This window comes from Oculina patagonica, chromosome 4 (genome assembly GCF_052425735.1).
Source record: "Oculina patagonica isolate OP01 chromosome 4, crgOcupat, whole genome shotgun sequence".
In the NCBI taxonomy this organism is placed as follows: Eukaryota; Metazoa; Cnidaria; class Anthozoa; order Scleractinia; family Oculinidae; genus Oculina; species Oculina patagonica.
In genome coordinates, this window is record NC_135761.1 from 55,724,771 (window position 1) to 55,732,663 (window position 7,893).

The 7,893-nt window shown below is 44.7% G+C and overlaps 1 protein-coding gene across 9 annotated transcripts in view; it reads right to left on the reverse strand.

Moving 5' to 3' along the window:
* Positions 1 to 7,893, reverse strand: part of LOC144650739 (agrin-like) — a 43,879-nt gene that overhangs the window by 27,386 nt on the left and 8,600 nt on the right. The window lies entirely within an intron of this gene.

The window sequence follows — 7,893 nt, forward strand, 5'->3', positions numbered from 1 at the left end:
ACACAATTGTCGCGGCAAATACTATTTAATATACACTGTTCGAGCTCGGCAGCTGTAGCTGCAGTCTGTAATAGTAATGGGGATAAATACTAGCTTTATTTAAATCAAACCCGCCGTCAATTCCATTAGAAAGGCGTTTGAATAGCATAATATTTTCGCCCTCTATCTATCATGTGTCGAAACAGATCGGATGGCCGGCGATCAGTGCCGTCAAATTCGGGAAGAATTCTGAACTTCTTGCAACCGACGATCTTTCCGGTGCCTAAATGAAGCAAACAAGTGCTATCCTTCGCAATTATATAATTCGATAGTAATTTGCTATCCGCCGCTTAAATTTCTCGGCAGCCTGAATAATTTTGCACTGGAAATCAAGGTGTCATTACCGGATCTTCGACTAATAAATTCAATTTTGGGCCATTTTTTGGATACCTTCAATCTGTTTTTCACTTACTAAAGCAAAAATGTTTGAAATCTATCATTTTTCGAGCCTTTCGAGAATCTCGGCCACAAATTGTGCCTTTCTCTCCCTTTTTTTCTTGTCAAGAATGCGTCCCCTCCATACAAAGCCTTTGCCAAAACTAAAATTGTTGTCCGACTCACGACTCACTGTGGTGAAATCTATTTTTAGTAAAAGTGCGCTTTGCTAGATAGATGATGTTGCAATTCTAAATTGTGCAACTCAGCAGAAATAATCAATTGTCACGAAATGAGTTCCCTTTGGTTAACTATTAGCAACGTTTTAGTGTGTTCGTGCGGGTAATGTTTGACCCGTTTGACCTCCTGACCTCTTTCAGTGCTTTGGCTAAATTAAAGGCACGGCGCCGCACAGTAAAATCTTTAGAAAAGCAGTCACTTGAGAAACACACAAGTCGTGTTTGCGTTAGTCACGGAGTGAACGTGACATGAATTTCCTTTACCACGTCATCTTTTGCTTTTTAAAGCCTAGCCGGAAAAATGCCTGCTTACGCATGCAAATATTTATTTTGTTCCGAATGTTCAATAAAATAACCCAAACCAGTTCATTTAAAAGAAAGCCAAATCACGCCAAAATAAAGAGTAGACTATAAAGGCTATCCCATTGTGTTTCTCCGTTTAGCGTCTTCCGACAAGCTTTTGGTAATTCCCCTGGCGCGATGACGTGTATCCCGTGCTTTGACACATTCTTGCTGAGCTTGCAACTTACGTTTCGATTCTCAAAATACCGTAAACTCAAAACAAAAATTGGGATATCCAGAAAATAAGTCGTTGTTTTGCAATATTTAACACGTTCCGGGTAAATTGTACGACTTGTACTCGCTCCGAGCCAAACGCTTGAGTAACACAACAATAAATATTTCACACAAACAGAGCGCAGAGTATTCAAACTGAAAATAGGTGAATGATAATTTATAGCTACAAGCGAGAGATCGCGTGACATGGGTCTGACGTAGTGGTAGTTTTAAATAGCTTGGACATGTCCAAGCGGTCTTTGTTTTTGCTATGTGATTTTAGGTTAAATTAATATTAGCGCCTAAAGACTTGTACTAGTAAAAATTGCGTTCTTAATCGTTTTAAACTTCGCTGCCTTCGAGCGCTGAACTCCTTACATTCTTAATTGGTTATTGTTGCGAAGATAGACAGGCATCTTGAAATAACACAACTTTAATCCACTAAAGACACTAAACTTGTCTTGTTTTTTAACATCATGGCTCAACATGGCCGGAAAACTACTCGACTCGAAACCTTACACCTCACCGCATGCACATCCAATCTTTTGACATATGTCACTCAAATAACACAACGTCACGGTCACGCTTTCCTCCTGAACATTCCCCCTCCCCGCACTGAGGGGACCGCAGTGTGTATAACACGAAAAAATGTAACAATAAATGTTTTCAACTGAAAGTTTCCTAATGTTCTACGAGAGTGGTACCAATTTATGAATTGGTCGCACCACAGTCTTCTCTCCGCACTGAACCTTTGCGACTCGAGAATGTCCATCTCTCCCTGGATAGGTTTCAATGATACGGCTCAATGGCCACTTCCCCCGTGGCAGCTTTGGATCCAGAACCAGCACAACGTCTCCTTCCTTAAGGTCCTTGACAACTTCGGTCCACTTTGGACGAGTGTTTAACATGGGTAAGTACTCCTTTAACCACCTGGACCACACTCGAGAGATCAGCTCTTGAACCTTGCGCCACCTCTTCCGTGGGTTGAATCTCGTAGTATCGACACTCTCTGGCGCGAACTGTCCACCCATCTGCCCGTACAAGAAGTGATTGGGTGTCAACGGCACATCATCTTTAGCATTTGCTGACTGATAGGTGAGTGGCCTAGAGTTAAGCAAACTCTCGGCACCTGTGACGACTGTGATTAGTTCCTCATCTGTGACATCACTGCTACTCAGCACAGCATAAATCGCCTTCTTGGCTGCCTTCACCATAATCTCATGGGCCCCACCAAAATGAGGACCTCCTGGGGGGTTTAACTTCCACTTTATCCCCGTCTGTGCAGTCGTTCGCTGAATCTTGTCCTTGTCTAATTGACCCACAAGTTCCTTAAGTTCATTTACTGCTCCAACAAAGTTAGTGCCATTATCACTAACCATTTCCTTGGGAACTCCTCTCCTACTGGTGAATCTGGTAAATGCATTTAGAAAACTATCTGTGTCGAGCCCCCACGCCACTTCGAGATGAACAGCACGAGTTGAAAAGCATGTAAATACACACAACCACCTCTTTAACCGATGACGCCCACGCCCTTGTATAGTGGTGAACGGGCCTGCGTAATCCACCGCTGTCTGGTCAAATGCCCGAAATGTGAAGCGCAGCCTTACTTGTGGCAATGGACCCATTATCTGTGTGGCTGGTTTGTTCCTTCGTCTCTTGCACTCGTTGCATTCATTCTCCCACGCTCTTATTTCCTCTCGGGCTGCGACAATCCAGAATCTTCCACTAATCTGTGATAACACAAAATTTGTCCCAGCACTGTGGTTAGACAACTCATGGTAATACTTGACTATCAGCTTTGTCACCCACTGACCCCTTGCTAGTATTACAGGAAACCGGACATCGTAAGGAAGACATTCAGCAAATTGAAGTCGACCCCCACACCGCATTACACCTTGATCATCCAACCAGGGACATAACTTGCCCAGTGAACTCTTCTTAGGAATTTCCTTTCCCCTCAGCAATGCCTCATATTCTTCAGGAAATGCCTCCAACTGTGCTCGACTAATGATTTCCTCCTCGGCATCTTCAATTTCTTCTGGCAACAGTTCCTGCCCATTCACCCTGTCCTTTGGGTTACGCATATTGTAGACCACTCGCCACACCCTGGCTTGTAGCCGTACCAACCGTATCCAGCTTGAAAAACGGGTGGTTTCAAGCCTCCAATCCTCACACTTCCCTCTCTTCCCTTCTCGACTCGTCAGACTCTGTACATGACAGGTAAGAACACTTGCGACATCCTCTACCCCTTCCTTGTGATTTGATGTCTTCATTTCTGGCAACGAAGCGGGACGACTCCTAAGATCCATCTTAGGCCAACTTTGCTTATCCTTTGACAGTAACCACTTTGGTCCATGCCACCAGAGTGAGTTTTCCATTAGTTCATCTGGTGTTGCCCCTCTTGTACATAGATCAGCTGGGTTTTCTCCTGTGGCTACATGTTGCCACTGCGATGGCTCGGTCAACATCTGTATCTCCCCGATGCGATTGGCAATGAAAGGACGAAAGTTCCGCCCATGACCCCTAATCCACCACAACACGTCCATACTGTCAGAGTAAAATGTTACAGTTTGCATGGGAAGTCCAAGTACATGCGCTAAACGTTGTGTCAAGCGCAAACCAAGTACAGCTCCCATAAGTTCCAGGCGAGGCACAGTCACTGGCTTTAATGGTGCTACCTTGCACTTTGAAGCAATTAACCGACTTGTAGTGGTAGCATCATTGTATACACACTGTAAGTATACAACAGTCCCATAAGCTTGTAATGAAGCATCGACAAATGTAACAACTCTCTTAGCAACTACTTCCTTTGCTTCACGAAGACACCTAGGCACCTTCACATTACCCAGGCTCTTAAGCTGCTCATACCAGCTCCCAATTCTACTCGCGATTTCGTCATGTATGACATCATCCCAGTCATATCCCCGCGACCACAGTTCCTGAAGCAGAATCTTAGCTTTGACGACAAAAGGGCTGACAAAACCAAGTGGGTCAAATATCATAGCCACCTTCCTCAGTACATCTCGCTTTGTCGGCTGAATCTCCGTAGGTACCTCTGCAGTCGAAATAGTAAATGTGTCCTCTGTACTATTCCAGGCAATACCAAGTGTCTTAACAACAGGTTCTTGCCCCTCAGTGATCTGCAACTCAGTCGCTCTGTCAGCTTCAGGCGTGGCTGCAACAACCTCTGGAGAATTGGATATCCACTTCCTTGCCTGCATGCCTGCTGTTCCCCACAGACTGTCCAGCTCTTTGTACAACTGAATACCCTCCTGTACAGTTTCCACACTATCAATCGAGTCATCCATGTAAGTTGATTTGAGTACAGTTTCAGCGGCCATTGGATACACATCCTGGTGCCTTCTAGCATTCTCTTGAGCGACAAACTGCGCCTCCATTGGTGCAGAGTTCTTACCAAATACTACTCTACTGAACTCATAGACATCAGGTTCACGACTGGAATCGAGGTCTCTCCATAATATTCGAAAATAAGGACGATCTCCCTCTTCGATCTCCACTTGCAAATACATTTCCTTAATGTCACAGGCTAAAGCTACAGGGTTCCTCCTGAACCGAATAAGCACATCAAACAAATCCTTCTGCAACTTAGGACCTGCACAAATGACATCATTCAACGAAACCCCATCTGTTTTCGCAGAACAGTCAAACACAATGCGTACTTTAGTGGTAGTTTTGTCCATGCGGACGACTGGAAAGTGAGGCAAGTACCAAACTTCCGGTGGCGATGGTTCATCTGGTTTAACTCTTCTCAAGTACCCCTTCTCAACATAACCCTTGATAACTTGAGAGTACTCTGTCCCAAGAGCACAGTCCTTCTTCAATTTATTTTCTGTGTTGCACAACCGAGATAATGCTGTCTGACAATTATCAGGTAACCGAGGTTTATCCTCCTTCCACGGTACACCCACTTTGTATCCTTTCCCAGTGTAACGAATTGATCCCTTAAGTTTCTCCAACACTTCATTCTCCTCTTCAGTAAGAATCACAGTGTCGTGCCCCTCGATACCACAGTTTTCTATCTCCCAAAATCCCTTTAAAGTACGATCAATGTCACAACAAACACCATCAACGCTGACATTGGGCTCCCGGGCAAACAAAGTGCGACTGACATGTGCCCTTGCTCCTGTCCACTGCTTTCCTTCTGGTGATCCAATGCATGTCCAACCCAAAGGTCCAAGGCGAGCAACTGGGCCTCCTTCCTCACCACGTATATCGGCTCTAGAATAATGCAGCTCTGCATTGTCCACACCTATTAACAAATCCACAAGTCCATCTTGAGCAGGCTCAGCAAAGTCACATTCTTTAAGATGAGGCCATCTGTCCTTACTTTGTTTCCAGTTCTCTACCTTGTAGTTTCCAGTTACCCTTTTAGGGCAAGTCTTTACTTTAATATCCTTACTAAACTCCCCATCAAGGCTCTCAATTGTCACATCTAATGGCATTGATTGAAATGTTTCCACTTCATTGTTCAAAACATTAACTGTAGCTGTCTGGTATCTCTCCTTGAGACCAAGAACACCTGCGACTTCTTCGTTAAGAAAAGTCTCGTTAGAACCATCATCCAAAATAGCATTCACCTTTACTTTGCGATCATTTGCCTTCAACCACACTGGCACTGTACGAAGGGAAAGGGCCTCGGTTGCTGTCTCCTGCTTGGCGGTCGATGTGTGTGTATGAGTAGGTGCCCCCTCCCGTGAAGTCACCACTCTCCCATCCTTTGTATTATCCTGTGCGAAGCCATGCAACAAGTAATGGTGATTTCGTGTGCAACCGTTAATGTTACATGGTCGAGTCTTGGTACAAGCTCTTCCTTCATGATCACTTGCCAGGCAACGAAAACAAAGCCGTTTTTCCTTTGCGATATTCCAACGCTCTTTCACTTCCAGATTCTGAAAGCGTCTGCAGCTCCACACTCCATGGTATCCTTTACAGTATGCACATGGTGGCTTGCTTCTCAGAAAGGGTGTTTCTTTACCAAAGTTACCATTTTCACCGAAAAAACTCCTGCTTCCACGACCTCTATCACCATGCTTACCACCATCCGCAGCACCTCCAACAGGCTCAGCCTCAATGCCATGTGCCATTTCCACTGCCTCGACTCGGACCCTCACTTCCTCCTTCAACCAATCCCTCAAGGTTAACACCGACTTGTCTTTCTTATGTTCTCTCAACCAGCGACTGTAACTTTCAACCTGACTGTCTGCCAACTTCTTAACTAACAAACTGTGCAGTGTACCATCACCAAGCTCTCCACCACGCCCTTTTGCCTGCAACTTAACAACTGCTATTCGAACAAGATCAGCAAACCGCTCAAAAGATTGGACATCAGCACTCTTCAATGGGGGCATCTTTTCGATCTGGTCCATGTATGCCTGTAGCTTTCTTCGCTCTCCACCAAACTTCGACTGAAGAATATCTTTAGCTTCATTATACTCGGGTTCTGAAACCCCTAGACCCCTAATGGCCTCAAGGGCAGTTCCTGTAAGACTCTGTCTCAATCTTGCCATTTTAATAGTTGACGGCTCCCCTCCCTGGTCGACAAGACTCAAAAACATCTCCCAGAAATCTTCGAATTTACTTTTCTCACCATTAAACACTGGCACTTTTAAAGGCTTAAGTCGCTGACTACAGTTACCTTGGTTTTGAGAACCTGACAAGTGGCTGTAAGCAGGCGAATGTCCTGACGGAGGAGGTAAATTCATCAAAGGAGTTTGCGGCAATGCCTCTTTACTTGCGTCCACGTGTTTCTTCTCCAGGATTTCCTTCGCCACACGTTCGGCCTTTTCGATGGCATTGTTTATTTCGTTCTCCACAGCTTCTATTTCTTCCGCGACCGACTTTTTGTTGTCGTTGTCGCCCAAGTGTAAATAAGCCTTCTGTAGCTCGTCCATGACAGCAAGGCATGCTTCTAGTACCTTCCATAAAGTGTCAATTTCGTTTTGAATCAACTCGGGATCTTCGCCACTCGCGCAAAGCCTTTCCACATTGTGTCGCGTTTTCGTAAGTGTAGTCTTTCTGTTCCTCTTTTCCCGTTTAAGTTCTATAATTCGCTCTTCATTATCGTCAACTTCTTCTGACTCTCCTGGGGGCGGCATTATCGTGCGACGTAAAACAAAACCCTTAACACACGCTCTACAACCTCGAAGACCTTCTTGTTGATTTGATTTCCTTACGAACGACTCCGACGAATAATTGTACGTCAAGATAATAAACAACCACAAAACCGTGAAACGAAAATACATGCGAAGCGATAAGAATAACAAACGTTGACCTCAACTTTCCTGAACTTTTACCACCGAAAACAGTCCAAATCCTGTACGAAGTTCCACAAGCGAACGCGAAATCCAAAATGGCAAATCGAGACGATGCGATGCGATGCGATGCGAATAAATCAACCTTGAGCTCCCCTTGAGCAAGACAATTCCTCGAATTTCCACTAGCTCATGTCTCCCGTCGTGGTCGCCAAAAAATGTTGCGAAGATAGACAGGCATCTTGAAATAACACAACTTTAATCCACTAAAGACACTAAACTTGTCTTGTTTTTTAACATCATGGCTCAACATGGCCGGAAAACTACTCGACTCGAAACCTTACACCTCACCGCATGCACATCCAATCTTTTGACATATGTCACTCAAATAACACAACGTCACGGTCACGCTT